At 42.2% G+C, this 26,105-nt stretch overlaps 1 protein-coding gene across 6 annotated transcripts in view; it reads left to right on the forward strand.

The window, feature by feature from the left end:
• The window catches only part of LTBP1 (latent transforming growth factor beta binding protein 1), a 415,460-nt gene that overhangs the window by 259,594 nt on the left and 129,761 nt on the right, over positions 1-26,105 (forward strand). The window lies entirely within an intron of this gene.

A 26,105-nucleotide genomic window follows, 5' to 3' on the forward strand; every position in this document is an offset into this window, starting at 1 on the left:
CTCACTCCAGCCGGAATCTCGCGAGAGTTGTGACGTCAGCGGGAGCTCCTAGATAGTCTCTGACTCCTCTCCGTTGGTGAACACTGCATCCATACGACTTAATGCATATTCTCTGCTCTCGATATGATCCAAATGCCAGTATGCTGATACATGCGCATATAATAGCATATAAAATTCAATATGATCTGAAACACACCTTACGCGTTTCGTACTTAAGACTTCGTCAGGGGTATAAAATGTAATTTTATTTTTGCCAGTCCCATATACATTTTTCTACTTACTACACTATGAGTACAAATAGAAAATGGAGAAGTAGAGCACTGCAAAAAAGCAAAAGGGCTGGAGGCAAAAAATAAACTATTTATTGGGCATAGTAGGAAATCACCCTGGATAGGGGGAAAGATGGCGGTGCACAGCGTGCCAACAGGTGCCTCGTGCGTTCCGTAAGCAGGAAGTAAAGCGGAAGCTGGATGGCGATTTTCAGTGCAAAAATTTAATGTACAACAATGAACAGCAAAAACATATTATTAAAAAGAAAAGATCATCTTGAGAAAGAACTCTGACGCGTTTCGTGCATCCACTGCACTTTGTCAAAGAGTAAATAACCTTTCTCGGGTGCTGACCTTTGAAGGAGATCCTCTACCGGAAGTCCCGCCTATCTCTCACTCATTGGTTCCTCCATGATGGTGTAATGACCAATCGAGGAGCATGGTGAGGTGAGTGGCAGTGCTGGCGGTGAATGGAGCTCTTCTATTGTCTATACACCCTAAAGCTAAAATACAAACATTGAAAAAAACTTAGAAAAAACTTTATCAAGCAAAAAACTTTATCAAACGGAAAACTTTATCAAACAACAACAAACATTAAATCAAACGAGTCGCTGTCATCCACTCAACACATATAGATACGAGTTTAAAATATATGTATAAACAATGTATAACATAAATAACTATATATGTCAATGAAGAACAACGATCTGCTTGAGAATAATTAAAAACTATCTTAAAAAAAGGTGATATTTTAATAAAGACATATAAATCTATGGACATATTAAATTAATCTCCCATGCAATGGAAAATATTTCATATATAATGATAATGTTATAGTGAATAACTTTATATATAGTAAATTGATTTTAAGTCATAAACCATAGTAAAGAAAAATCATGTATGAATAAGTATCCATGAATAGGGGAATATAACCTATGAATTGTCTGTGAGATGTATGGAATTAATGTGCAGATCAATGAGTTAATTATCAGATAATTAATAAAAATCATTAATTCATAATTCATAGCAATTGTGTCCATATTATTCCTAATTGATTGTTTGCATACCGACATATCATGAATCACAATCATCATAATAATCATGTGTTTAGAATATAAGACTGATTATTGAGTAAAAATATGTTATAAAGTCTCAAAATTAACAGTCAATATATATCAAATAATACAATAAGATGTTAAGTACAAGATGAATATACATAGAAGGTAGAAATTAATGTCTGGAATCTAAATCAGAAAGTGCTTCAATTCCCAGTCGGTATTTATACCTTCTGGGTATAAAGCATTTAATGTAAAGATCCAGTACATTTCTCTTTTATTAAGAGTATTTAATCTATTACCTTTTCTAGGATGTATTGGGATAAATTCCAGACACTAAATGAAAAAGAGTCTATGTTGCCTTTTGGGCATTCCATAAAATGTCTGGATACTGGGAGTCTTGGGTCACTTTTTTTGATGGATCTTAAATGTTCCATAACCCGAGTTTTTAAGGGTCTAATAGTCCTCCCAATATATATTTTCCCGCACCCACATGTTAAAGAATAAATCACGTGATCAGTATTACATGTGATCAGATGATTTATCCTATGTGTGTCTTTGGTGACTTTAAATGTAATTGATTTAATAGGTTTGGCATATTTACATCCTTCGTATGTACCGAGGGAGGAACGAACAAACTCGGAGAGAGATGTGTAGATAAAGTATTAGCTTTCCTAAATGTAAATTTCGGTCGATTCTGGACTAATGGTTTTAGGGCCGTATCTAACTGCAAAATGTGTCAATGTTTATTTATGATAGATTTTATATCTTCAGATTGGCGACTAAATTTGGTAATAAAGAACAGCCCTTCTTCATCAAATTGAGCTTTATCACTATGATGTGATGGATTAGATTTAAGAGCAGGTTGCAATAGTTTATCTCTAGAAGTGGAGAATGCATAATTGAAAGCGTTTTGAATGCAGTTACGATCAAAGCCTCTGTTCAAATCTTCAAGCTAGATCTTTAGATTGTACTATGAACATTTCTAGACTAGAACAAATTCTTCTAAGTCTTAAAAATTGACCTTTGGGTCATAAAAGAGAAATGTACTGGATCTTTACATCAAATGCTTTATACACAGAAGGTATAAATACCGACTGGGAATTGAAGCACTTTCTGATATAGATTCCAGACATTAATTTCTACCTTCTATGTATATTCATCTTGTACTTACCATCTTATTGTATTATTTGATATATATTGACTGTTAATTTTGAGACTTTATAACATATTTTTACTCAATAATCTGTCTTATATTCTAAACACATGATTATTATGATGATTGTGATTCATGATATGTCGGTATGCAAACAATCAATTAGGAATAATATGGACACAATTGCTATGAATTATGAATTAATGATTTTTATTAATTATCTGATAATTAACTCATTGATCTGCACATTAATTCCATACATCTCACAGACAATTCATAGGTTATATTCCCCTATTCATGGATACTTATTCATACATGATTTTTCTTTACTATGGTTTATGACTTAAAATCAATTTACTATATATAAAGTTATTCACTATAACATTATCATTATATATGAAATATTTTCCATTGAATGGGAGATTAATTTAATATGTCCATAGATTTATATGTCTTTATTAAAATATCATCTTTTTTTAAGATAGTTTTTAATTATTCTCAAGCAGATCGTTGTTCTTCATTGACATATATAGTTATTTATGTTATACATTGTTTATACATATATTTTAAACTCGTATCTATATATGTTGAGTGGATGACAGCGACCTGTTTGATTTAATGTTTGTTGTTGTTTGATAAAGTTTTCCGTTTGATAAAGTTTTTTGCTTGATAAAGTTTTTTCTAAGTTTTTTTCAATGTTTGTATTTTAGCTTTAGAGTGTATAGACAATAGAAGAGCTCCATTCACCGCCAGCACTGCCACTCACCTCACCATGCTCCTCGATTGGTCATTACACCATCATGTAGGAACCAATGAGTGAGAGGCGGGACTTCCGGTAGAGGATCTCCTTCAAAGGTCAGCACCCGTGAAAGGTTATTTACTCTTTGACAAAGTGCAGTGGATGCACGAAACGCGTCAGAGTTCTTTCTCAAGATGATCTTTTCTTTTTAATAATATGTCTTTGCTGTTCATTGTTGTACATTAAATTTTTGCACTGAAAATCGCCATCCAGCTTCCGCTTTACTTCCTGCTTCCGGAACGCACGAGGCACCTGTTGGCACGCTGTGCACCGCCATCTTTCCCCCTATCCAGGATGTTTTCCTACTTCACATATGTCGGGCTGAGAGCATGCCAGAACCAGAAGGACCGTATGTACAAAGGTCGTGAGTACTTGTCTTTGACACTGTATTTTATTCTTATGGTCTAGCTCTAAGGGCTGTTGGAGTTATTATTTAGATAGGGGTTAGTGTCCCTAGTTTATTTAGGTTCCCTTGACATCCCTTTTCTATGTGATACCCACGCCCCCAATTTTGAGCATATTTGACCTTAATACAGTTTTACTCTCTATACATTTCCTGTATCCTCTAACAACAAATGGTGCATTTGAAACGAATAATTAAGCTATATAGCTATTTAACCATTTCCTAAGAGAAGCAATTTATTCCACTTTGAGCACTGGCAGAGAAGACTCTTCTCTATCTATCCCTATTTATTGGGCATATGTGCCAAAATAACAAACACACAAATTAAAACTCTGACGCGTTTCCCGCCATGGAGGCGCTTTATCAAAGAGTAACCAACACTCAAGCCAACCCTGTTTAAATAAAGGTCAGTTGCAGATACACGCCCTGTAAATGACTAATTGATTCATTAAGCAAAAGCTGTGAATCAATACAGAGCTGATAGTTAATAGGTTAAATATCCTTCTAATCAACTGACCACCATAACAAGATAGGGTGTGCATTGCATTAAAAAACACCTAATAGACAATATAGTATAGTAAGTCACAAAAATGAACACAATACAATATGACATATTAAAAACATATAACATACAACAAAACATCTGTGAATAAATAAAAATAAAAATAAATATGAAAATAAAAAAGTGAATAATGAAAAAATGAAAAAAATAATAAATAAAAAATAAAAAAAACAATATTAAAAAATGATAGAATATTATATATAAATAAATCCACAATCATAAAATGTGAAAACTAAACTAAACCCTAATAAATAACCAAGATCCATAGATAAATGAAAAAAACATATAATGATAATAATAAATAAATTCAAAATAAAAAATCTCATCAAAATAATGAACAATAATCTATGATCAAATGGAAAAGCAATAATTAATCTAATAAATCACTATAAGGAGGAAATAAGAGATATATAAAATATATATCTAAATATAATCTCTAAAATAATTTATGTAGAGATAGAGAGACCAATGATATAATCTTTTGATCTAAAAAAAGGAAAAAAGAAAGAAAAAAGGAAGGAGGAGAAAAAGAAGAAAAGGGGAAAAACAAGAATAGGGGAGTGGTGAGGTAGGCAGGGTGACATTCATGCTTAAAAAGGATATGTAATTGGGCCTATGAAAATAATCACCTGGTGAAAATCTGCCAATTACATGATATACAAATAGCAAACAGGAGTGTGCATAATAAACTTACTGCGTGGGTATGTAAACGTCACAGTGGAGGAACCAATAATATGATTGTATCATAAGGACGCCTTCCCCCACAGAAGAGGGCAGTACTGGCAAATCTACCTCTCTTGTGCCTCGTGCGCATGCGCATGACGTCATCGGGAGGCGCCCGATATGTAGCTGTATCACATAGTGCTGTAACAGGTCTGGGTAGTGGATGTCACACTCGATATGACACCTCCCCCTATAAGGATGGGAACGGAGGGCAGGTCGCGCCTCACGGGTGCAAATGCGCATGCCCATGACGTCATCGGGTGCCGTCCCATGTATTACTGTGGCGCCCCGCACCGGCTCACAACCAGACAGACAGATGATTCGCAAAATACGCCCCACTGCGCACGTGCGCCCAGACACCAAAGGACCCCATACAGTCAAGCACTCTCCTCGCGCCGCGCCACGCCACGCGCATGCGCAGCAAACGTGCATCGATCCTGCCCTTAAAGCAAGACCTATGGCTTTCACGAAATTAATACAGCAGTCAGTATACATATGTACTTAGAAAGTGCTAGTAGCACAGCTGATAACATCTCCCTCTGCAGGGAATCACTCAAATATCAATAGCAACATAAGCTCCACTGTTGTTAACACAATTGAAAGATGGATGCTGCAACAAGGCACACAATAACAAAATGAAGCTAGGAAATGTGTACAGATTAACATCAAAGAGAATAAATACGAGGGATATATATATTCAGTTCCCCTCATAGCAGAGGAAGTCTCATCCGCCATAACACTAAGGTCTCTTGAGCACATAAATTGTGCAGAGATGATGAAAAAATACATCCATAGACACAGCTATAGATTAGAGCATGCAGTTATATTCTTGCAGTAGGAACGTGACTTGTGTCACAAACATATAAGAGAGCATAATATCATATACATATATTAATCGTAACTTTGATGTGGAAGATAACTAATTCCTTAGGAGTCAATTAAAATAATCCCAACTGTTAATAGAATTCATAATGTGTGTCCGTATTATTCCTTGGTAGAATTAAACGTGATGTTGTCCTTGAATTTATTTGTATCAAAACAGAGGTACATGATGGTAAGTCTCTCCTGAGTAACACCGCACATATGCAGTAAGTCAATCCGATGATATGGAGACCCAGGATAGAGTGTAGATATATTCCAATCTTCTGGCGGATTGATAGTGTACAAACCCAGGACCCTGTAAGTGAACAACGAGAGGGAGGGGGGAGAGAGAGGGAGGTGTATGAGATTCTCATCGTGATACATAGAGGATCTACAAGTCCCAAACTAACCAACAAAATGAAAACAAATAGGCTGATGTAATTGGTAAAAGTGGACCTACAAAAACATAGAGAAGCCCAGGTAGTCATTAAGACCCCGTGGAATCATTGAGTCCATCTGGACAATCCACCTGGACTCCCTACGCGAAAGTGCCCTCTCTAAATCGCCACCCCTCATCCCTAAGCTTACTCTCTCTATCGCAAAAGCCTGGAGGAGATTAAAATCAGATGCATGTACCAGAAGAAAATGCCGGGCCACCGAAGTAATTTTCCTAAAATTTTGGAGGTCTCTCGAGGCATTTTTGATATTCCTCACATGCTCGAGGACTCTGAACCTGAGTTCACGTGTGGTCATCCCTATGTAGGGGAGGACACAGGGACAGGTAATGCAATAAATTAAACCCTTTGATTTGCACCCAAGGTTATCTTTGATTTTAAAAGTGTTTTTCTTTAAGAAATCGGTGAACGCATCTGTCTGGTACATGTATCTGCAGGCAGAACAGTTCCTGCATTTAAAGAACCCCTTCCTAGCAGTCGAGAGGAAGGTTTCATTAATAGTAGGGACAAAGTGGCTACTCACCAGCTTGTCCCTAAGATTAGGGGACTTGCGACTAGTCATGATGATCTTGTCACCCAGTATTCTTTTGAGATCTGGATCTGTCATGAGAATGTTCCAGTGGCTTTGAAGTGTTTGATGTAGTAAAGGCCACTGTTTATTGTATGTTCCTATGAATCTGAATTTTTGGTCTGAAGTAGTTTTAGTTTTGGGACATAGAAGAGTCTCTCTAGGGGTGTCTAGTGCTTTTTTATAACCCCTCTCCACACATCGGTGGCTATATCCTCTCAGATTAAATCTCTCTCTCATCTCCCCTGCCCTTTCAATAAAGCTTCTCTCTGTGGACACATTGCGCTTAAGGCGCAAAAATTCGCTCTTAGGGATACCCTTAATTTGGTGTTCCAGGTGAAAACTGGATGCATGAAGTATAGCATTTGTGGCCTGCCTACCTCACCACTCCCAGTAGAAGGCTCTTGGCCGAAACACGTAGGAGCAGGTGTAGTAGGCAGGACCCCCTGGTTTGTCCCCCCCCTAGGGACACGTAATCATGTTCTGAGCGTTTAGCTCCTTGTCTCCTCCATGATCTTGCAGTTTACCTGACATTTGTTGATGTATGACATTAGCATATAAGTTTTTTGAGGTGTGCTTCCATAGGCTGTATATTGTGTGGCCCTATCATATATTGCTACACTGTGTCACTTGAGACATTCCCTGAGATTATGTGGGAATAAGAATGTGTTAATATCATGTGATTTGACCATTTGGCCATAGCCACTTCATTTTTGGCTTTTTGTCTGTATTATTTTGTCAACCTTGTCAGGTACATTAGAGTGTATTTTCTGTCACTATTGATATGGGTATTGTTCCCATTTGGAATTAACTGCTGGAGGATTTATGTCAGGTTTTTTTACGTACAGGGGATCCATGCCTTGTTTTAACTTTCTGTGCTTTCTTTTATTTTTTGTTCTGTGACAGTTATTTAATAAAGATTTTGTGAATTTGTACTTTAAAGGTATACTAGAGTGCTTTGTTTGGAGCTTTACTTTCTCCTACTGTATTGATTGGCCCATATAGCACCACTGACTTATCACTGTATATTGATATAGAAGTCGGTATTTAGTTACATCTATTAATCTTGTGGATGCGGGGTCCCCTCTTTCTCTTACATATATATATATCTTATATATATATATCGAGCCACTGATAGTTGAACATACATAATACATACATACATACATACATACACATACCTTCATACAGACTTTTTGGCTGCCTGCCACATGGGATTGCTTCTTTAAACTGATTACTTTGTATGTCTCCCTAGTACCAACTGGTTTAACCATTTGCCTTATGGAGTTTGTACCCAAAATCCTGTCTCAGTCTTTAAGATATTAGAGTGATTAATAAGTACAATTTACTTATTTCCTTTCAACGTATTTATTGAAACAGCTCTTTCTAATATGTCCTAAGGAAACAAAGGACCATCTGTTGCTCCATTCAATTTGAGGGAGTAAAAAATTGTTTTTTCCCTTTCACAACAGTAATTATCTTTTGAAAGGCATGATTTATCATGTATACTTACCAGAAACACCAAGCCTCTTTGCAAAGTACAATGACTGCTAATGTATTGGGATTTTAGTTTCATAGTTTCCTTCTTGCCATTGAAAAAATCAAGTAGTGTTTGTTTTAACAGGAATAATGCATAGTTGGATACATGGCCTTGAAGAATTCTCATCTGATGTTTGATCAGTCATGATTTATTTACTTCTTATATTATGTTGCTAGTATCATATCTGCACTTGTTGAATAAGTAATACATACTTAATCAATTGGGGTTCGGACAAATACAGATGTAGCAGCATTACTGCACCCTTTATTGTGCGGTAAAGCACAAAATTGTGCGTTAGGGTTAGCAAATTGTGAAATTTTGCAACTCACTGCTCCATTGAATTGAAAATCCCCCAGGAAAACTCGTGACTGTGGAAAATGTAAAATTGCACGCATATAGGGGCAATACCGCCTGCTACATCTGTAATTGATAAGGTTCCCTTAACAATGGCTTTGAATTGGTGAGTGCAGAAAAAGTGTGGTCTCTGTTACTCATTCAAAAATATGTTTGTTTTACAAATTACTCTTACTTTACCTTTTTCTTTGTAATACCGGCACTCACGTAGATTGAAGCAAGCAGTTATTTATTACGGGATGAGGGCTTGGGTCAGTCCACGTGAGTGCCAGTATTATATACTTGGGCATGCCTCTATGGATATGCCTGGGCAGCCATGCCCCTGCGGGAGTTACTGTATATAGCATCTCATGTGTGCTGTATTTCTTTGTGAAATATTGAAACTGGTTTCTACTGAATGAGAAATGTTGATGTGAAAAATTATTTGCATGTCCTTTGAGCCAAAGTCTCTTTAAAAGGTTTTTGAGACACAGCAAAGCAAAGTATGGGTGAAGCTGAAGCCCTCTCTAGGTTTCTGCATGGAAGTGCTAAGCACTAGAGATGTGTAACCTTTAAGCAAGCTAAAGCTTCGATACAAACGTTTGCAGTAAGTTTGCTTTAGAATTAAGTCAATAGGCCCAGGATGTTTGATTCATTTTGATGACTTTCACTTTTGAAATTGAATTGAACTTAAAAAACAAATGTTAAATGTTGTGGGGCTGCTATTTTGCCAGTTTAAAAAAAGTGAAATAGCTAATAGTTTTACAATTTGGGCCGTTTCGGTAGAACTTTTGGCAACAATTCAAATGTTGCTAGGTCCAAACAGCGGCGAATCACATTTTGACAGGTTTGCACATCACTGTAGCACCTCTCCTTGATTTCTGAATTCCTCAATACCCTGTCATTCGAACCATCGCACCCAAAACCGTAATAACTGGGCATACATATAATTTGGACGAAAACAGCTCAGCATTTATTTAACAACAATATAAACATAGTCTCTGCCATCAATTAACCATTACCATATTTAAATATATGCCAGCCACTGGCTTGAAAGCCAGAACCATGTACAAAACTTGAACAATCCAAATGTTAGCGCAACCCGAGCTGCAAAGCTAAAGGCATTGTCGCTACCTTTCCAAGCCCAATATAGGGCCTCCTGCTGTGCCAGTATGACCTACCCTGCTAAAACAGGTCTGCCAAACCCCCAAATCCTCTTTTACATGATTTGTAAAATGAATAAAGTGGTGAGGACTCTTCATGCCTCTTGTGGCTAAAGTCAAACGCCTACAAAAAAAGCCCACCCTTTTAGCATAACCCTATAGAAAAACATCAAGTGCCCCAAAAGTGACAGCACCTGTTTCCAGGTAACCTTCTTGGACCATTTTACCTTCTCCATCAAAACAGTCAAGTTGATCAATCTTTCCCTAGGAAGCCTAAAACCATTTCTTTAGCATTAATCTCAATACCCAAAAAATGATGACACTTTTTTGAGACCTTCTCCTTCCCCAAATGTACCCCAAACCGCTTAGCGACTGCTTTAAACATACAGAACAAGTGATAACACAACTGACTGTGCTCCACGAACATATTACAAATAATCTAAATAATGCAACGCTGACTCACTACCAGCCTCTTGTTGCACTACCCATTCTAAAAACAATTAAAAACTTCAAAGTAGTAATACGATATGGAACAGCCCATAGGCAAGCATTAATCAACAAATAATTACTTTTAAAACTGACACCCTAACAAGTGGAAACAATATACTGCACTGGCAACAAACAAAATGCTGCCTTGATGTCTGTTTTTGACAAAAAGGCTCTTACGTCTGCTTCTCTTACCAACTTGAATGCCCTGTCAAAAGAAGTATATTTACCTATGCAATCTTCAATGTCAATTCCATGATTTACCGATTCACCTTTTGGATAAGATAGATGATGAATTACTTCCCTACCTCCCAGAGGCGAAACTCTCAAATGATGAAACAGCGGGTCCTCGAAAGGAGCAGCCATTCTACCCATCAAAATCTCTTTGAACAATTTCTCTTCCACCATATCTTCATTTTGATATACTGATTTTCCGTTAACTGCAAAATACAGCGATTACCTTTCCTCAAATGGAATTCAAAAACCCTCTAAAACCTTCACTAATGTTTTTTTTCTCCCGCTTCATGGAATACATGTTTAACTATGGACCCGTCTTGCTGACTCTCACCAGCGTCTTCCCCTTTTCCTCCCTACCCATCGGCCTGTCAAATTCTGACTTACCTTTTTGGAAGCATCTCAGAGCTGAATGTCTCCCCCCCCCGCCCCCACAATGTGAGTACTTGTGCTTGAATTTACATGAACTGTACCATCTGAAATGGCTCTCATTGAAGAGCCATCAAACTCCAACTTTTTGAAGTGAAACTTCTTTAGTGGCACCTATTCTGATGGAGTAAAACGGGAGAGTTGGAGGGGAAATGTGAAACGGAAGTGACGTCATGGCTCCCCCCCCTCCCCCCGCATCTACTGTGACCTGCGGAGGCGGCGGCGGCGATAGCCGCCGGCGCCGCTCTTAACAGCCACCGCTCCCCCCCACACACACCCGCTGTGACATGCGGCGGCGGCGGCGGCGATAGCCGCCGGCGCCGCTCCTAACGGCCGCTGTTACCCCCACACGTCAGCTGCCATGGGTATAGCAAGATGGCTGCCGCAGAGCTTCCGGTGCTAGAGTGAAAGGTGTAGCAAGCGCGGGGATTTTAAATCAGACTCAGTGAGCCGCTGCTCAGCCTCTCACCTCCCTCCCCTTCCCTGTGTCCCGCTGACTGAGCGCTGCCAGAGGAGAGGAGCCCAGGGATCATGAAGGGTAACCGAGAGGAAGCAGAGCAGTGTGTCGCTGACATGCTGAATTGCGAGGGAGGAGGGAGGAGGGAGGAGGGAGGAGGGAGGAGGGAGGAGGGAGGAGGGAGGAGGGAGGAGGGAGGAGGGAGGAGGGAGGAGGGAGGAGGGAGGAGGGAGGAGGGAGGAGGGAGGAGGGAGATCGGACCTGGCAATGATGTCCACATTAAAAGATATCAAAAGGAAGAATAGGCTGGGGAGAGGGACATCACATTGAAAACATCACAGTCCTAGTGATTCTGTGTGTGTGCAGCGAGTAGCAGGACAGGGCAGAAGTGGATGTGCATTCCCTGCCCTTGCAGCGTGTGTGTGTGTGTGTGTGTGTGTGTGTGTGTGTGTGTGTGTGTGTGTGTGTGTGTATAAGGTACAGTCAGTGTCAGATGAATAAGGTACAGTCAGTGTCAGATGCTGCTTCTGATGGTGAGATATAGCTGCATGCAGCTCCTGGTGTCCTGTGCTCTCTGCTAATATGCACTGAAGGAACCATCCAGACTGGCATGAGCCTTCAGCAGAACAATGAAAGACTGTCAGAACAGGACACACTAAACACTGGAAATCTCAGTGCTAGTAAATACTCAGGGATAAGGAAATAGCAAGGTATCTGTATGACAAATCTCAACTGTCAACCCAAATGGAATATAACATTCTTCTGTGTACTGGAAATATCTGATCTATACAAAGTCAGCAATATATCAGATTGTAAAATGCAGTGGTCACAGTACTAATACAACCTCAGTGGTGCTGTGCTTGACTGCAGGAGAGAGCACAGTTATTTGAGCAAAGGACACTATAATAATGGTACTAATTTTACAAACATGGTGTATTCATGCAGAATATAAAGGGTGAGACTATTTGTAAAACACATCTCAGTCACACGCACACACAGTCACACGCACCCGCACACTCACGCACACTCACACGCAGTCACACTCACAGTCACCCGCACACTCACAGTCACCCGCACACTCAGTCACACGCAGTCACCCGCACACTCACAGTCACCCGCACACTCACAGTCACCCACACACTCACAGTCACCCGCACACTCACCCGCACACGCAGTCACCCGCACACTCACCCGCACACTCACCCGCACATGCAGTCACCCGCACACTCACCCGCAGTCACACGCAGTCGCAGTCACACGCAGTCGCAGTCACACGCAGTCGCAGTCACACGCAGTCGCAGTCACACGCAGTCGCAGTCACGCTCAGTCAACCGCACACTCAGTCACCCGCACACACGAATTCACACTTAGTGCAAATAGCTAATACAGGGGATGTGTGCAGAGCACGCGCATTCTAAGTCAAATTTATTTGCGTTTTGTCAAAAATTGTATTTTGATTTTTAATTTAAACATCACCAACACAAATACAATTTCTGTGACAAAAGTCAAAGAAGTTTCACTTACTATGCGCGTGCACAGCACACACAGCTTTTGTCCTGCCAACACCCCCTGTCAAGAGGTTTCGGCCAAACCTTAAAAGGGTAAGGCCTTTTGGGGTCATCAATGACAGCCATAAATCTACATCCTTCACATCCTGACTTAAGTTAGGCCTCAGTGCCAACTTCTGACGAAATTGCTCATATCTCCGTCAAGCTATAATAGACTTTATATGAACCCCAAATTATGTCCACATAAAATAGAGCTGATCACTATTTAAGTGCTTTTCCACCAATAACACTAGCTAAAATTGCAAAACCTTGTAACCAGTTTCCAAACAATGTTAGCCTATTAAATTAGAGGAGTCGCTAATACTAATAGACCTATCCACCCCTTGTACACTACTAACTCCTTATCCACCAGCAGTAGAAGCATCTAATTTATTGACTAAAGCTTTTATTACCCCAACCAACCTTTATACTATCACTAGTAACCGCTTCAACCCCCCAATCCCCGGTTACATCATACTCACCAGCAGGAACCTCAACCCCCAGTTGTTCAGGTGTCAGATCTCTCCCTTCATCTGGACTTCAGCTATTACCCTGTCTATCCTGTTCTTCTTCTTTAACAGCCTGCTCTCTCACTGATCCAGCTGCCTGCCGTCTGTCTCCCACTGCTGATAAAACTGATGACATCTCCAGCCACCACTCCTTTCTTGCAAACCGAGCACATGTTATCTTCCTCTTCTGCTGCTTACATCATCTCTTCCCACTAAAATGGCTGTTGGGCTGCAGCCTCCACTGTCTCATAAGCCTTGTTCTCCTCCGTCTGATGGACTGGCCTGTTCAAGCCCTCCTGCCCCGTCTGATCCCACCACCTCCATCCTGGAACCTATCTCCATCAATACTTTCTGTGAGCCCATACATGAGGGGGCTGCAACTCCTTTCGCTGGTCTCTTTCCCCCGCGGTGCTCCTCACTCTCTCCATAGGTACACCTCTGATGCTCTGCTCCCATTTTGGGACAATAATTTTGCTGCAGTGGTGGCTTCGACCTACTTGCCAACTTTGAACCCACTGCTGCTTCCTCCAATGCTTTAGGACCCAGTGACTTGATTCTGACCTAACTGCATCACCCACTTTCCCAATACCTCCCTAAGCCAAGCTCCCCCATCCTGTTTTGCCTGCTCCCTTGTTGTCACTAAAAGCTCTTCCACATTTACGTGTAAACCCTGCTGGGCCCAGCCTGTTCCCCATCATCCTGCTATTGTCCCTTTATAGAACTGCCCTCACCACTCATGATAGGGGCTTAGCTATAGAGCTATAAATAACTAAAACACTCCAACTAATGGGCTGAGAAACTCATTACTTTCAGTGTTAACCTAAAATAGATGACCACTACTCTGACAGCTAGTCCAACTGTCAGTTAGGCTCCACCCAATATTTAAACCCACCAATCACTAAGCCTTCCTAAACCACTACAGCTGTGGAACCTGAACGCCCATAACCACCAGGGTAGTCATTATCTGCAATCATGATACCCCTTCCCAATAAGTGCCTGGGGCTCTACTCTTTTTCTTTTTTGGAAACTGGCAAAGTGGCCAACGAACTTCCCAAAGCTGCTAGCACCATGTTAATGAAGGGTTTGAATAAAGCTGAAAAGAAGGAAAACAACATAATTACAAGGGCTTTTGCTTCCCCAGTGTACCTACTGTAAATTACATCACAATGGCTTCCTGTGTGGAGTCTGAATTGTATTCAAAAACATATCAAAATGAATTTGAAAACCAAATAAGCAATGTTGTTCTTATAGCAGTCTTTACACAGCCTGATTTAACTTGATGGAAGTTAAAGCTCTCAATGCTAGCTAGATCATACCAGTAAGTATGTTATGCTCTTTGCTTTACATTCTTAGAAAGTGTTGCAATTAACTTACTAGAATGGGCTAAGCATATTCAATGATTTATAAATATGTATCGCTGTTTCCCCCACCCTATCGGAGATGTGGCGGCTACTGAGTGTATGTGGTGCTTTACCTGCGGCTCACAGGAGGCCTGAACCTCCGCTGCTGGGAGCCTGGGGTGTACCTGGATCGTCTGGTGACAGCGCCTCCACCTGTGAGGGATCCTGACAGCGCCGGATAACCCTTTCACAGGACCCAATACAATAAGTACACACAGCGTATATAATAAAAAAAATGGTAACACATATCTCAGGCCTCGCTCGGCTTTACCCACATACCGTATTCCACTGTCCAACTACTTAGTCCACGCCCTGGTGGGAGTGTCCCCAATGTACTGAGGTGCCCTGGGCACCTACACCAACCTAGTGTCCACAGTAGACATGAAGGTATAGTGATGGTCAGCGCAAATTCGTGGAACTCGAGTTCCACGAATTTGCGCTGACCATCACTATACCTTCATTGCCGTTACAAGAAGATCCTGGGATTTGTCTTCTTCAAGGTCAAGCTGCAGCAAAATCAACAAGGGCCAGTATACATCTTTTATTATTTTTTTGGCACGGGTATTCGAGTCTATAGGCGTTTAACATCTACAAGCCATATATAGTAGGGAGCGCCCCAGTTTCACACTCTGTCCACGGTAGCCAAACCACCCAGAAGTGTGTGACAGCGCTGCCCACAATAAGTGTAATAGTTGGTGCACTTGTAGATGGTGTGATACCGAGCACCCGGTATCACCAGCTGATGATATAACCATCTAATCCAATGCCGTCGCCGTCTGCGATGGCGTCCGCCTCCACGTGTGGTGGTATCTAGCTGGAGGGTCCCACCGTGAAGATAGTCTCTAGACCTTGCTGTGGTAGTCTGGTCCCAGACCTCAGGCCACCCATACTGCGTGGCATTGCTGCTGTGTCCCTGATACTGATCAGTTAATGGGGCAGTGTTCCTGTCTAAGAGCCTGTCCCTGTAGCAGCCACAAGCTTACAGGGGAGTCGGGCCTATCAGAGGGTCTCTGGCCTAGTGCAGGGGCGACAGACACCCTGCACACACACCCTCACCTCTTGATGTCCCAGCTCCGACTGGTGAGGCTTCAAACGCGCCAAATGTATCAGGGGCAGGGGAATTCGGCCACGCGATTGGCTAAACTTAGCCACCTGGTCTTGCAATCCGAGTGGCTGCTGGGGGTTGTAGTTCCCCATGTGGAGTCCTTGCTGTAATGGCCACCTCTGTGTGATGCTCTGTGCATGTGAGGGGTGTGCCAAGATGGCCACCGCAACTCTGAAGCCCTATGCGCATGCGCGAGCCGTACGGCGCCTGCACGAGGAGTCCCAAGATGGCCGCCGTCTATGCCAAGGAGCTCCGGCAACCGGATAGCCCCTCTACCAGCCCGCAGCGCCCACGCACACTCCCGGCACCCGCCGGACACACCGGCACACCTCCCCAGTCTCCACTGCTGGTCGCAGCCGCAGCAGGAGTTAAGGGGACCCAGGGTGACCTGGCCACAAATAAACTCATTAAACCCCCTCTGTATCTGGACTTCGTCTCATACTGTATGTACAGTTTACTCTTCACAATCTGTGCATTTTTTGGATAAATGGCTATTGCACATAGTTCATTGGAAGCCGTTTCCCACAATGTTATTTTGATGACCATTTAATGATATTGCTGTGGTGTTCTGTTTTTACAAGCCTGAGCAATGCATTCCAGTACTGTGCCATGCAATATAAGAGTTGCAGTCTATACTGAGCATTGTGTTCCTGAATACATGGTATAGGTCTAGTTTCTTTTTTTTGTTATACAGGTACTGTATGTGTCGTGGCTTTAACTGCTGGCAGTAGAATTCCTTAGTGTCTAGTGAATAGACAAACTGGACTTAGGGAGAGAGACAATTTCCACCACTAAATATATAAGCTCATTCCAGCAGTTCATTAAGATTCTCTGTAACTGTAGGCCAACTAAAATCCTCACTAAATATGTACTGTATGTCAATGTGGTTACTGTTATAGTAAGCACCATGTGTATGTTCTAGTCCTCACCATCTTATTTCCTTCCACACATACTTTAGTTAAATCTTGTTGTTGCTTCATTTGCAATAGTCTGCCCTTCTATAATCTCAAATGAACTCTCTATTGGATGTATCACAACCAACTGGTTCCCAGTTTTCTCCTCTGTAGTCTATGCATATATAGGAATCGCCCCCTATCTTGCCTGTATTAGTTCACTGGTATGTTTAGAATAGCAAATTTTATTTGTTTTGTATAAGTTTTATTTGTGCTGTTAATTGTCCAAGTTGCAACAGGCAGATTTATTGGGGGGAGGTCATGTGACTGTTAGATGTATAAATCTGAAATCACTTTGGGGAGAGCATTGCATTTAAGAGTGTTGCATTTGAAGTGGGCATTTTAAGTGGATATGTAGTTAGACCAATGGTTTTCAACCTTGTTTTGGTTAGGGAACACCAGAATTCGATTTTGAAATTCTGGGGAACCCCAACCCTTGCCTCCCCATCCCTCGCCCCTATTTCTCTCCCCCCTCCCAAGTCGCCCCCTCACTCTCCCACTTGCGTTCCCTCTCCCCCTTGCGGGCGTGCGCGCACACAGACTCTCCCACTTACATACACACAAACACACTCCCCCACTTACACACACATACAGACACCCCCCCACTTACACACACACACACTCTCCCCCACTTACACACACACACACACACACACAACCAATCACACACACACACACACACACACGCACGCACACACACACACACACACAATCACACACATACACACACACCCAATCACACACATACACACACAACCAATCACACACACACAACCAATCAATCACACACACACTCTCCCACTTACACATACACACAATCTCCCCCACTCACACACTCTCTCCCACATACACACACACTTGCACTTATACACACACACTCTCCCGCTTATACACACACACACTCTCCAACTTATACACACACACACTCTCCCACTTACACACACACACCAACCACCCCCTCCCCTCCTCCTCCACTCTGCGAGAGCGAGATCTACCCTCTCAAATTCCTCTATCCCTCTTGTCAGCGGAGCATCAGGAGCAGGCAGGAGATGAGTATAGCACTGACTGGGCGGCCCCGCTGCTGATTCCAGGTCACTGCTGTGTGGGGGTGCCGCCCCGCCGCCGGGCATGGGAGAGTTATCCCAGCCCTCCACCCCCTGGCGGCCGCGGAACCCCTTAGAGGTGCAGAACCCCGGTTGAAAAACACTGAGTTAGACAGTAGTTTGACTAGAGGTGGACTGGAGACTGAAACTTTTGGCAAATTCTTCTACACAAGGCAACACATGGTGAGCTATATGACCACACTATTATCCCATGCTTGTTAGTCTGCACAATTAATCCCTCTATACACTTTATTTACTGCAGCCTCTCCCATCACTTGACTGTCTCTCCCACCCCACCCCCAAATCCCTCTGCAAACCTTCAACAGACCTTAGCATTACAAATGCAGCAGAACATTTTGACAAGGAAAAGGCGCACCTCTGCTGTTTACTCTGCACACACTCACTTGGCTCACAACAGCTTCATCCAACATTACCTACCTCTGTGATAACGACCCTGCTTGTTCTCTCAACTCTGTTCTTTCTTATGGCCTCATGGAAATGTTACTCTCTATCCAATACAAACTCCTCCCTCCTAGTCCACACCCAATATCACCATACACCCTGGATTACTCAAAAGCGTTGTACCATCTACTTAATGTTGATGGAGAACGCTGACAACCAGCACACCAATCACTACTCATCCCAATGGCAAACGTCACAAATTTACAACTTGCAAACTACTCAAATTTCTATTTATACTGTTACTCTCTATAGCAGGTGATATTGAACGTAACCCAAGCCCTCACTTTTCAACTCTGTCCCATGCCCCTGAGAATATCCCCTTCAAATTCCAAAAAGGTCCATCTGTCGACCATATAAATATCCGGAGCTTGCTGCCCAAACTGGATGAACTAAGAGCATGGTGCCTTATGCATAAACTCAGTCATCATTATAAAAATAAACAATGCAAAAATCACCATTCAGGGATACTCCATTTCTAGGAAAGACAGGTCAAAGGGAGGAGATGGGGTGTTATTTTATATTTCCGACACCTTATAATTTACGCTCCTGAATTTCCCCCCAAGCCCACCCTCTTTTGAAATCCTACTTGGCAAAATCTGCCTCCCCTTTTCTAAGTCTGTTCTTATTGCTGGCATCTACTGTACCAGCCCCCTAAAGCCCCACTACAATCCCTGATTGACATCATCCAGTTTATTGGCTCAATTTCCTCTCAGAACGAGAAGAGTGAGCTGATTCTTGGGGATTTCAACTACAATTGTCTCGACCCTAAAATCAACAAAATCCAGATACAACTCAAGTCACTTAACCTAACGTAACTGATTTCCCAACCCACACGGACAAACCTGAAATCTCACAACCTCCTTGCTAGACTGGATTCTCTCTTCTAATCCAAGCAGAATCCAATCCTCTGGCATCCTACCTGACATTTTCAGTAACCATGCAATAGTATACTGTGTAAGGAAAATCAGATCAGCCCAATCAAGCCCTAAAGTTCTCCTCACTAGAACATTTAGAAACTTTAACCCACAACAGTTTCTGGCAGATTTTACCAGCTGCTCTTGGTACAGAATCGACTTAATTCCAGACCCCGATTCTGCACTCGACTATTTCCAATCCGAGTTCTTAAAACTCTGTGATACCCATGCTCCACTACGCAGAATGAGTGGGGCCCACCTTCTGTGGGTTGCAACCGACTTTATAGCGCTCTACCATCTTAGGGATGCTTTGTGGAAAACCTACAAAGTAACTGGCACTACTAAGGATCTTAATTACTACAGATGCCTGCGGAATATGTGCAGAAGGCAAACAAGGCATGTAAAAACACAATATTACTCTGACAATCTTCATCAGAATGAATAAAATCCATCTATCTTCTGAAAGGTTATCAACAATATATTCCAGCCTTCTAGCCATCAACAACCATGTAATATCATTAATTAAGGGAGATATAACCCTGGCAAATCCCACTGACATTGCAAATGCATTCAATGAATACTTTGTGGGGCGTGCTACTAACTTATTAGCGAAATGCAACCTGAACTACATACATGAACCTCATTCTGGGAGTACCGCTATAGTCCCACCCTCTCCCAACACTGAACACAGTTTTCAATTTGTCCCAGTATCTGAAGAGGAGATTACACAAGCGCTCCTCAAATTAAAACTAAGCAGCCAATGTGGACCTGACTTACTGCAATCTAAGTTCCTACGACATGGTGTCCCAGCTAATGCCAAACCGCTTGCTTCCCTAATCAACTCTATATTGTCTTCAGACTGTAACCCTAAGACCTGGAAAACTGCCAGAGTTGTCCCAAACTCCAAAAGTGGGGACAACAACACTGTCTCAAACTACCGGCCAATCTCTCTTCTCCCAATACTATCCAAAGTCATGGCTTTTGCCCCAAACACTCCATGGTAACTACCTTGTTTGCAATGAGATCCAGTGTGGAATGAAACTGGGACTCGGACAATTTACTGGTACAATATTCCTCGATTTTGCAAAGGCCCCTACTCTTCTCAGTGTTCATTAATGATCTTCCTTCAGCTTGTAAGGGAGCCTCAATACACATGTATGCGGATGACACAATCTTATATGCACACAGCCCTAACCTCTCTGACCTTGGACATGTACTTCAGTCTGAATTTTTGAGGCTTGAAAATTGGATTTCCTATTAAAAAAAACTGTTTCATAACACTGACAAGACTGTAACAATGGTATTTGGGACCAAGACTACATTTCTAAAGCTTCAAATGAAGGAGCTACAGATCACAACCAACTCTAATACTATCCTAGCCCCTGTTACTAGTTTCAAATATTTAGGCATATGGTTTGACTCCCATTTAACAGTTAGGTTGCACATTGATACCCTGTCATACAAAACCTATGCCAAACCAGGTGTACTACAGTATATAGGAACAAATCCTCCCTAAGTCTGCTGGTCAGAAATAGTGCATGACACAGCAGATGCTGATGCCAATTATAGACTAGGGGGACAGCATGTGGCATGGCACCCCAAACTCACCTTGGCAAACTTGGTACCCTCTACAACTCAATATGCCGCTTTGTCCTCCAATGCAATTAAAACACACATCACTGCGAAATGCTCAATGAATAGGTTGGTCATCATTTGAGTCTAGGTGCAAAGTTCATCTCTCCTGTCTTGCCTTCAAATACTTTCTGGGCAAGCTACCCATCTATCTGAACAAGCTCCTAACCCCTACCACATGCAGCACTTATCATCTGAGATCTGAATCCAAAAGACTGTTCATGGTCCCAAGGTTCAACAAATTATTCGGCCTCTCCTCTTTCGCTTACAGTGCATCCCACAACTGGAACAGTCTACCGGAGACTCTCACTGCCGCCACCAGTCTAAGTTTTTTCAAAACTAAAGCTGTGAATCTAGGTTTTAAATCACTCTACTTTCAAAACCAGGCTTTTTCCCCAGATAACCTCACTCCTAGACAAACACAGAAAACCAGGCAGGGTCAATGGCCTGACCTGCCATAAAACAATACCTTGTTTCTTTAAGAAGCAATTTGCAACTCAAATGAACCTCTGGTATGCCAAATTATTAAAATACTGAATATTTTCATATATTTTACAGGTACAAAGGGAACATTTCTGTCTTCCCCGATATTGTCTAAATTCATAGCACCCATGTGTTGAATGAGCTATATGTCAGATATCCTCTCTTCAGTTAGGCTGCGCTTATAGCGCCAGCGACAGACGCGATGTCGCGTCAATACAAATGCATTGCTGCCGTTGCGTGCACTTCTAGTAAGCGCGGCACAACGGATTGGTCACGACCTCTGGAAGTCATCTCAATTTGATTTTTCCAGCGACCGCAGTGTGACATCACCGTCGCCATCACATCGCCGGCCCTATAAGCATAGCTTTAGTATGATTTGAATTGTATAGTAACAATGGCCTTTATTGTTTAACATGCATTTAGTGCAGATCCGGAACTATGTTGACTTCAATTGACTTTGAATTGGTGCTATCAGCACTTTACAGAATCAGGGCCACTGAGTCCCTGGAAAACTGCATTATTGTAAAGTACTAATGTACTGGGACTTAAAATTGGCTTGCCTTAAGTAATTTGGAATCAGGACATAGCCAGCAATGCAGGATTCAGTTTTATTTACTACTGTGTATATTTACTAAGTGTAGCTATTCCACATGAGTTTCGAAAACTGCTTAAAGCAATCCATCTGTTCATGGGACCAGCAATGTATTACTCTGCACAGCATCACTAACCACTCCAGCGACATTGTTGGTTAACGTGTTCTATTGGATCTCTGTGAGTCGCTTTTCCAACGGAATACGTCCTGCAAACCACCGTCGGTTAACGGACCGTCGGATTGCAGGTCCCATGATAATTGGCGGTGGTGACCGCCGGATAAGCATGTCTGGTGTGGGATAATGCGTCCGGCGGACAGCATTGTACGGCGTTGGATAAGGCATTCGTCGGTATCCAGAACGTCGGTAAGCGAGGACTACATGTACATATTTCTTGTTTTTCTGTAAAGCTACATTATCTCACATTATGTTGGCCTAACTGTCACTGAGTGCCAATATTACAAATTTGCCAGATAGTGTATGTTACATTTTTTGTGTAAATGCCAAGTGAACTTTACTTACATATCAATCAACCTGTGTGCTGTTTTCTGCTAATGAAGTGATACTGTGTCAGCTGTAGTTTGCATTAGCAAGCTCCATGTTGACATTAAGTTAATAATTTAACAATATTTGAAGATTTTTTTTTTTGCCAATTCATTATATGGACCCCATGTCAATAAATTATGAAGTTGCAGGAAAAGAGGTCAGCAACACTTAAATGAACTGGGCTAATATCTTTTCCAGAATGGAGAGGCAGCTTCACAGCATATTCAAAAAGGGCCATAATCTCTAATATTCTATGGCCATAATACATTTTTAGATAAAGGGACAAACCCCCCTAAATACACGTGTGCAGCTGCCGGTATTAGACCACTTGCCTGGGAAAATCTGTTGCTATCTCGCAGTGACTCGTGAGATGGTCCACAGCTGGCTGTAATGGCCCATCGGAATAACATAGCGGGGGTCCCTGCATTTGAATGGGACTCGCAGCCCGGTAGGATTCACACAGCATGAGTCCCATTAAAATGCAGCGACCCCCACTGTGTTAATCCGATGGGTCATTAGTCTGGCTGCAGAAATCTTGCAGCGTTACTGCGAGATAGCCACAGATTTTCCATGGCAAATGGTCTAAAATCGGCAGCTGCAGCTGTAGCAGCTGGTATCGTACCTATTAATGTGTCAGGGTGGGAAATCCATAAAACGATATTATGCAGCAGCCCCCATTCAAAGAGCAATAAGGCGCAACAAGGCAGTAATGGGGGAAATCACATTTACTTTAAGAAGGGTCTCTCAATGTAGACCAGAACTTAACCCAGGGATCAAGGCACCAGACAGGACAAAGCAGTTCAATAAAAACATTTTTTATTCTAGCCGGAGCCAGCAAGCACAGCACAGAACACAAAATCAGAACTATATTCACAAAAAATGGGGCATACGAGAGGAATCCTAGCTGGCTAGGTGCTGAGCGCCATATTAAAGGTTTTCCCAGGGCTTGCTTCCACTCCTGTGGGGTGTGACAGTCATAGACTCTGTACACATTAGTAGGAGGTGGCATACTCTATATGCTTTGTCAATTGGAAGTAGCATTGGGCACCCCTGTCTTTTGTTTCTATGCATTGGACACGCTCAGTAGCACTCCTTTTGACATAAATATATATATAATGTGGTGGGTTTTGGAGTTTGAGCGTGCTGGGAATGTGTGTGTTAATTTCGTTCCTGACTGGTAATAGTCATTTGGAGGTAAGTGGTCACTCCTCCCAGAGATCACACCTCCCCAACTTTTTAACTTGGGAGGTTCTGGCATTTTGCTGAATGGACAGGACTCACTGTGGTTGCTTCCCCTCATATAGAGGTAGAAGGAAGGGTTCACAGTTTTAGTGTTAGGACCTGCATTAATTTGGTTATACCTTGACGTTTGGTATGCAGGCTTATGACACTTTGGCCAAAGGGTTTAACTAAATAACCAAGTAAATATTATTATTATTGAAGTATTTAAACTTTATACTTATTACTCTATATGCTTTGTCAATTGGAGGTAGCATTGGGCACCCCTGTCTTTTGTTTGTTTGAGGTGGCAGGATGCCTGCTTTCCAGTATGCGAGGAGTTAACCCCACTGATTAAGCAGTCCACAGGTGATCCTAATTAAGTAAGCTCACCTGCTTTTAAATGAAGAAGAGGAAAAGCCTCTGCAGCAGCAGTCTCTCTCAGACACTGAGAGAGGACAGAGAGAGCTGACAGACAGACACAGGCTGCTCATATTTATGCTGTCCCGAGGGGAATAAAGCTCTCAGGTAAGGAGCCAAGTGGTGTTACTGAATGTTGTTGGTCTGGTCTAGTTTAGTTAGACAGCCAGGTAGATAGACTGCACTTTTGTTTAGTTAGTTCCCCTAACGGAGATAGGTTTTTGGTTTATGTTTTGATTTACTTAAAGGGACAGAACACCCATTGTTTTGTTATATTTTTGGACAAATAAAACCACCAGCATATTATTTCACCGGAAGAATTGTGTTGTCTCCTCACTAACCACGGTCATCCTGCCACAGGGGATAGAGACCGTCCAGACCTCTCTGGTGCAATTCACGGCAGATCAAAATCACTGTTCAAATAGGCTCCCAGCCTAGTTTTCTGGCAGAGCCTCAGCGCACACTACTTTGGATTCAGATCAGGATCAGAATCAGCTCGAAGTGAGATTGGGAACTCTTTACATAGATCTTGACCTCCATCTCTATGGAGAGCTGCCAACCAATCAGAGCGACGTGGTTCAATCAGAGAACGGATGCTATGTGGGACAATCACAGAGAAAGCTACATAGACAAATCAGGGCTGTGGGAGATTCAAACTAACTAACTTCTGAGACCTGAGTCAGTTGGGGCTTACACTAAAACCTCAGGGTCCAGATTCAGCTAGATACCTCCTGGGGAGATGGATGACAGAGTCTGAGCTGAACAATGGCCCTACCTTCAGACTCATAGTTCCCAGGCCTTAGTACAAATCCAGCCCCCTCCAGTCACAGCAATAGCCATTCCTCCAGATGTGGGCTGAACAAAGGGTTTCTCAATCCTGCATGTTCAGAGACCTTGGCTATGCTTTAAAAACATTTTTAAGCTTGCAGTTTCTTTACACACAGGAATAAATAATACATTTTTACATAGGATGCAAGGGGCTACCAGACATGTAACAACAGGACAGCCCAGAGGTCTGATAGCCAGATGAGCCCGAGGGAAGGGTGTCAGGGCCTAGGGACCAGGCTTAACCTTTATTTTAGTGGTCCTTTACTATCAGACCTGGCCCTCTAAACCGAGAGCTCTAGGGCAAGACCCATCCTCGTTTGAGCCCCAAAATTGAGGCCAACTGGGGCGCCAGAGTCTTCCTCTCACCAGGATACAATAGTAGCAAGAAGGTTTGTTGGAATGCTCAAATACCCCGCTGCAAAATAATCATTAATCCCAAGACATAGGGAGGTGTATGCCATGAAGTGAGTTAGTCCTGATTAAGGTAAAGCCATAGTTCCCTGAAAACTGAAAGTGCATGAGAGACTCACCACAAACAATTTCATTGGGGGCTAGTAAGGCATAATAGCCAAGATTACTCACGGACACCTCCTTGTAGTGGATGATGTGCTGCTGCTGCTGATAAATCCAAGGTAAAACGAAAGAAGTAGAGCACCATCAACGACTGGAGTCAGGAGGGGATCCAAATAACAAATTCTTTATTGGAGTAAAAGCACAGGAGAACCTTGATAAAGAACCTTTGTTCGAAACGCGTAGGAGGTGTTCCTGTGCTTTTACTCCAATAAAGAATTTGTTATTTGGATCCCCTCCTGACTCCAGTTGTTGATGGTGCTCTACTTCTTTTGTTTTACCTCTCACCAGGATACCTGGTATCAGTGTAAAAAGTCGAGGTCCTCTGGAGT

Source organism: Ascaphus truei, chromosome 4, assembly GCF_040206685.1.
Source record: "Ascaphus truei isolate aAscTru1 chromosome 4, aAscTru1.hap1, whole genome shotgun sequence".
Classification (NCBI taxonomy): Eukaryota; Metazoa; Chordata; class Amphibia; order Anura; family Ascaphidae; genus Ascaphus; species Ascaphus truei.